General features: G+C 43.5%; 1 pseudogene; it reads left to right on the top strand.

Annotated features, from left to right (window-relative positions):
- Positions 1–1,524: 1,524 nt before the first annotated feature.
- LOC137141430 (small ribosomal subunit protein mS40 pseudogene) lies at positions 1,525–2,457 on the top strand (annotated as a pseudogene).
- Positions 2,458–7,194: the final 4,737 nt, after the last annotated feature.

Below are 7,194 nucleotides of genomic sequence, written 5' to 3'. Positions count from 1 at the left end.
TGTAAATAAGTTTCCTTTGAAATTGTAACTATTGCTTTTGATCAGGGCTGTAATACACAGCACAGCACTGACTTGATTCCACAACTTACTATAGTTATGTAGATAAATAGTCAAGATGTGGATTACAAGAAGAGTGAGCACAAATTCTTCTAGTAGAAAAGATAGCAAATCCACTCTCATTATATGCAGAAAATTGACAACATTCATGATTCATCTTCATTGATTTACCTTTTCTAACAGGCCCTAGTTACAGAGTGATTTTTTTTTTTTTTTTTTTTGGTTTTGTTTCAAAATCATTATTTGATGATAAACATGTGAAAATAGACATCATGGGCCACATCCTCAGCTGGTGTAAAGCAGTGAAGCTATGCTTGTGACCCGTCCGTGCCTAGGGTAGCCACCTGAAAATGCCAAGGTCAGGGCAGGCTGCAAAAGGAGAGCAGATTCTCCCAACACTGGTGTGTGACACTGAAGTCAGACTTCCCAACCAGCCACAAACAATGCTTCTGATTTTCCCCCACACTGGTTGTCAAGAATCTAAAATAAAAATATACACAGCCCCCTTTACTGCATGTCAGTCTCTGGCTCCCAATCAACCACTAGGTCCAGTAAAGAGATAAGTTATTTAAAACTCTATGCTCTTTACCAAAAAGGTTCTCCTGATCCCAAAGGGTCAGCCACATTACCAGATCAATATCCCAAAATACCATGCTGCCAGCCAATCCTTTAGTAACTAAAACTAAAGGTTTATTATAAAAGGAAAGAAACAAACTATAAGAGAAATGTTAAAGGATTAAGGCAATCAGATACATACAATTGATTTGAAAGTCCATATATATCAGGTTTCTAGTAGAATTGTGGAGTTTGCAGGCTTGTATAGTCCCTCTGGTGTACATCCAGTACCTGGATGGGTCTCAGTCCTTTGTTTCACAGCTTCATTTGTAGATGAGTTGATCCAGAGGTACGGTGAAGGGTGAAGACTGACGAGAAAATGGATGTGGTGCAACTGCCTTTTATGTCCCTTGGCCTTTGCCATGCTGCTTGTGGAAATTTACAGGAATAAGATAGAGTCCAGGGTCACAGGAGTAAGTCCTGGTGACTCATCAGGTATATCCCTGGCTTCTCCCCCTGGGCCCATTGTACCTGTGAGTTTCCTTAATGGGTCATTAAGCAGGTGCCTGTGCTGCAGCTATCCTGTCTAGGGTATCACTCAGAAACACAGCACAAGCTGAAATACAGATGCAAACATATCCATAACTTCCATTACACACATAACACATAAACATAAACATTATCATTTTACTTAGCACATTATAGCCTTTCTAACGGTATCTAACACTGCTTATTTAGTATGAATTATTATGATTTTGACATATTGATGTTAAATAATATAATAAATGTCCCCCCAATGCAGCCAGCATCACAATGCCAGTATACCCACATGAGTATCTAGCCTATTTCTGTATATGTGAAAACTTAAATGAGAGGTTTTCAGAAAATTATATGCAGTTAAGTTACTACAAGATGGCGGCTTCCAGGGGCGCCGTGGTGCTGCGGAGGGCTGCCGGCAGCCTGCCTGTGTTGGCTCTGTTCCGGAGGCTCTTCTGGGCCCAGGCTGCTCCTGCTGCCTCGCTTCTGCGGCTCCAGCGCCCGCTGCTCCAGATGTTCAGCACGGAGACGGAGCCAGATGTGTCGGCAGAGCCAGTCGTCTTTGACGCCAAATCACGCTTTAAGGAGAAGTCCTGGAAGTATCTAGAGACAGAAGAGTACATTGAGAGATACGGCAACAAGCCCGTCTGGTTTGGCTATTGGCACAACCACAAGGGACCCATCCCCCCGCAGAAGACCTGCAAGACCTGCATAAGAGGAAATAAAATTGCAGGGAACCCCTGCCCCATCTGCCAAGATGAAAAGCTCCTCGTGGACTACAAGAACGTGAAGCTCCTGGAACAGTTCATGAGCCCCCACTCAGGCGTCATCTTACACCCCATGGACACAGACGTCTGCAGGAAGCAGCATAAACGCTTGGTCCAGGCGATCGACCAAGCTCGTGACCATGGGCTCCTGAGTTTCCCCGTCCCCTTGGTGATGCTGCAGGACGAGGACTACACCAACCAACACCAGGCTGTGACCAAGACACCCCCTGCCCCCACCCTGAAGAGCCAGGCACCCTGGTACCCCTGGTACGAGTGGCAGCAGCCGCCTGAAAAAGAGATCACCAAGATCCGCAGGATGTACAAGGACTATCTGAAGGAGGAGACTGGCCCGCCTTGAGGGCCCAGAGTAGGAATGGATGGAGTGTGCGGAGAGGTGGGGAATGGGCCGGTCCCTGAGGAGCTTGGGCCTTTGGCCACACCTGAGGGGCTGGCCCTAGACCCAGTCCCTACAGGGAAAACGTTGGAGCTGCCCAACTCCTGGCCGGCACCCGCCCAAGCCTCCAGTGGGAATAAACTGGAAGCTGCCAGCAGAAAAAAAAAAAAAAAAAGTTAGCAAAATTGCATTTGATACTGAGCTAGGTTAGCAGAATTCTCATGTGCTTTCTTCTGAACAGCATTTGATAAAAGGTAGTTGACTAGGGTTAACTTCTTGGGGCATGTCTACACCATAAAGCCTTTGATGGTATAGATATGTTGGCAAAGCTCCCTAGTGGAGACAGACCCTGTGTCAACAAAAGAAGTTCTACCGGCATAGCTACACCACCTCCCCCAATGACGCTAGCTATGCCGACAAAAGCACTCTTCTGTTGGCATAGTTGCTTCTACACTAAGGGATTTGTTGGCATAGCTATGACAGTTAGGGGTTGTCATATTTTTTTTCCACAATCCTGGGTGACATAGCTATGTTCACAAAACTTTCTAGAGTAGGCTAAATCTCAATCCAGACATAAGGAGCAGGCTATGTCAAATCGGGGAACACTTGCATGAAATAATTGACTTTGTTTAAATCTCGCTGCAATTTATCTGCAAGAACAACGTTGAAAAATGACATTTATCTTATTGAGATTCTCATTCATTTCTGTAGTTTGATCTAATCATTCATGCAGCTCAAATGCATGAGGCTTGAATATTTATTATAGATGATGGAGTATCCTTTTGGCAATCTAATATCCTTCACTAAAAAAATTAAACCAATTTTTATACTGGGCTGCTTGTTTTGAGCATAGATGATGATACTAGTAATAAATGCTTTGCTCTCCTATGGTGCTTTTCAGCAGTAAATCACAAAGTGCTTTACAAAGGAGGTCAGTATCATTATCTCCATTTGAAAATTCCGCCTTGTTTTAGTGGATTGCAATGGGCCAACCAATTGTGTGGGCCCCATGTCTTATTGGAGATCACTCTTTCAATTCCCAGAGTACTATCAGTAGAAGCCAGGGTTTAAATGGATACATGGAAGAGAATGTATGGCTCCCTTCTTCTGATATTTGCAGGAGAAACAACATGACTTTAAACTGAGATTACATTTGGTTCTTGAATCAATGAAGGAATTCAGTGGCTGAAATTCACCTCCCCTCAGCACCTCTCTTTATTCTGTCCTTTCATATAAGTGATGCTGGGGGAAAATTACTTGGGTTCAGGCTTTAATTCTAACTCTGATCTGTCGCATAATTGGAAATTAAGACCAAGAGCTCAAAGTTCACACAACCCCAAAATGAAAGGACAAGAATTACATGGAATGACAAAATACGTTGTGGGGTGGGGGTGAGGGGAAATGATGCTGCAGTATGTATCTTGTAACAAGGCCTGGATTTCCCTGTGAAAGAGAGAAAATACAAATTGAGTTCAAAATTGAATGCCTAGATCACTAAATACATATTTAAGCATTTAAATAAGTAGTCTGATTTTCAAAGGTGTTGCCCACCTCCGCTTTCCATTGATTTCAGTGAGTGCCATGATGTTTAGAATCAATCTTTCTTAAAGAGGAGGCACTTACTAAAGAAAATGGCTGCTAACCATAGACACTTTCACACACCTTATGTTCCATCTTTGTCACCTTGATCAGGACTACATGTTATCTGAATTTCTGTTCAGCACCCAGAGTCATCTAGTGGATGAATAATATACTGCAAATAATTACGCCGTGGCAATGGGAAATGAAGATACTCAGCATCCTTGAAAATCAGGTTGTGTATGTGGGTGCTGAACTTTAGGCATCCAACTTTGAAAAAATTTGGATGCAACGACTTTTGCCAATCACATGGAATATAATTGTTATCCCCAAAATTATCAGCATGGAGGAGACCCTCTGCCTTGGTCTCTGCCATCTGCAGCAGAAGGGGGGAGGATGAGCTGCCAATGTGGTGCCATTCATCTGTGGCCTATATCTCATGGAGAGCCATCTGTAGGTCAGGGAACTGGGGATGGGAAGAATAAGGCCATGTCTACACTCCAGGGATGATAGTGGCAAAGCTATGGTGCCATAGCTATGCTGGCATCACCCCATCATGTAGACGCAGCCTATAGTGACTGAAGGGGCTTTTCCATCGCTGTAGGAATACCGCCTTCCCAAGCGATGGTCACTAGATCAATTGAAGCATTCTTTCATTGACTCAGCTGCGTCTACACCAGCGGTTGGGTCAACATAGCTGTATCGCTCAGAGGTGTGGATTTTGCACATTCCTGAGTGCCGTACTTATGTTAACCTAAAGTTTAAGTGTAGACCAGGCCTAAATAGGACCTTGGACAGACTGCAGGGACACACATCTCCCCTTCCCACATCCTGCAGAAAACCTAGCAAGCTGATGGCGCCTGAGGAAAGACCTGCCTCCTATGGAATGCTCCAAGACAAGCTGTGAGGGAAGTTTTCCCACAGGCCCTTTCTCTCAGATACTTCTGTGGGAGGGGAGAAATGTCCTTGGGGAAATCTGTCACAGCGTCCACGACTGTTGGCAAAAGGGAAGAGGACCATATTCATAACCATTTCACATGCTCCCACTCTGCTTTTCATTATGATTTGGATGAAGTGACTCCAAGACTAAGACTGAACAAATAGCATATTTTAAATATTCCATGATTCTCACAGAACTGTACATTGATGCACTGATTTATAGAGTCTCAGGAGCATTTGGGGGGAGGAGTCACTGCAAGCCTTCCTGGTTCCAGTACACAAATCGTGGGCCTGATGCTGGCAAACCTGATTCCTGTAAGTTGTCGTTGTTGACAGCAGTTGCTCCAAAGGGGACTGTGGGTGTGAGTAAGGGCTGTTCAGGGAAGTAAGCTCTTGCAAGAATCGGACCTGTATCCATAGACAAAAGGGGAACCTAAAAATTACCCAAAATATGGGGTGGATGAAATGATATTTTAGAGTGGGTAAAATGTTGTAATATCTCTTTAAGAGCTTTTTAAAAAACCTTTCAATGGAGACATCACATTTTTCTCAATGAGCTGAAGTGCCTGACCCCTAGGAATAGCACTGAGATTAGGTAAGAATGTTATCCGCAGGCCGCCTTTGCCTACAGGACAGAGTTAACCTTTCAGTCAGTTCATGTTTTGTGTTTTAACTTATATGGGACCAATAAAAATACACTGGTGGTTAATGTGTTTGAGTAGATCTTATCAGATGAGTATTACAGAAGCTATGTGTGTTAGAGATGGGCATGAAATGTTACACTGGATGTGAACCTCCTTTGAACTTTGGGGAAAATGTGTTTCCTGACCCAAATTTCCTCAGCTCAGCACCATCTCAAGCATTAAAGACCCCAGCCTCTCCTATACCAGTCATTTTCATAGTGCAGTTAAGATATACACAAAAGTCAACACCACAGTCCAATTACATTTGGCTTGAATCAAAACCCTGAAATGTAGGGGTTAGATTTGAAATCTGGATCCTAATCTGAATGCTGCAATTTAGATCCATCACTAACCAAAAACCACACAATGCAATGAAAAATGGTACTCTCCTAAGTGACTGATTGTTAGTACTGTCTACGGCTCTGAGGTGCCGGTTCACTTATGCTCATGGTGGATCACTCATCTCAGTGAATGCTAAGGGAGCCACAGCTAAACATAGTTGGCATACAAATAATTTAATCCTTTAATGAGCTGATGTAATGCACATTGAAGTACATGATTTCTTTAAACTCCTTCCTTGTTGTAATGAGAATGTTTTGGTGCCAGGAAGAAAAGCAATAGAATTGAAATGTAGATTCAAATTACTGCTTCTGCTGTTAAGTTCAATTTAGATTGTAAGCTTTTTGGGGCTGAGGCCATCTTTTTGTGCTGTTTGTACAGAACCTAGAACGAGGGGGTTCTGGGCCATGATTGTGGTTCAGATCTTTGCTCCACTGCAGATAGATTGCGCCAAGGCCTGCTGTGTTTACCACTGGAGCCCTGGGTTAAAGGGGTAGTCCGAGCTTTGTGTGCTGGGATGAAGAGTGACATTGGTGCCTAGTTGTTGTTACCTCAGTAATTAGAGTCACAAAAAAAAGCTGTCTCAAGTATATTTGATGTTTTTCTCACATGGTGAACTTCCTGAGGAGGCAGGGATTGGTGAATTGTGCTCTCTTTCCTGTTTTTGTCTTGTATGTTTCTTTTTTAATCCAGTGCCTGTCAGCTGAAGAGGTGGGCCTAATAGGATTTTTTCTAAGTGCACACATCTTTATGATGGTTTTTGGCACCAGCACAAAACCTCCCTCAAAGAACTCTGTTATGCATAGGTACTTTGATTCCACACAGCTTAGTCATGCTCTAGAATCCAGCTAACACACACCTGTCAGGGATGGTCCAAGTATACTTTCTCCTGCCCCAGCAGGTGGGGATGGACTAGATGACCTCTCAGGTCCCTTCCAGCCCTATGTTTCTATGGTCCAGTGATCAATCTCTGCCTCCTCCCCAAAAAGGTAGAGATATGGCTCAAACGCTGATGTTTGAATTAGAGCCATAAAAGAAGCTTCACTCAGTGGAAACTGCAGTTAGCTGTGATAATGGTTACTCATAGTGCTACATTCTATCCTTTAAACTCTCATTATGTCCATCATTCCATATAAGGCGGGCTTCAATTCCCTGTCCTTTCCGCCATTCTGTGCATGATTCTTCTGTTTATCTGTGATAAGCCTGTCTGTGCTACAGCATTAAGTTGACTTAAGTTATGTCGATGATTGTAAGTTGCTTTAATAACATTGGTTGAGCATGTCCACACAACGCTCTTTGTGTTGGCGTGGTGTGTCCACAGTCATTGTCCTTGCCTGGACAGAGA

This window comes from Emydura macquarii, unplaced genomic scaffold (assembly GCF_026122565.2).
Source record: "Emydura macquarii macquarii isolate MOO-44397 ecotype Brisbane River unplaced genomic scaffold, CSIRO-AGI_Emac_v2 contig_369, whole genome shotgun sequence".
NCBI lineage: Eukaryota > Metazoa > Chordata > Testudines > Chelidae > Emydura > Emydura macquarii.
The sequence above is the reverse complement of the archived record's forward strand: the minus strand, read 5'-3'. Positions and strand labels throughout refer to the sequence as shown.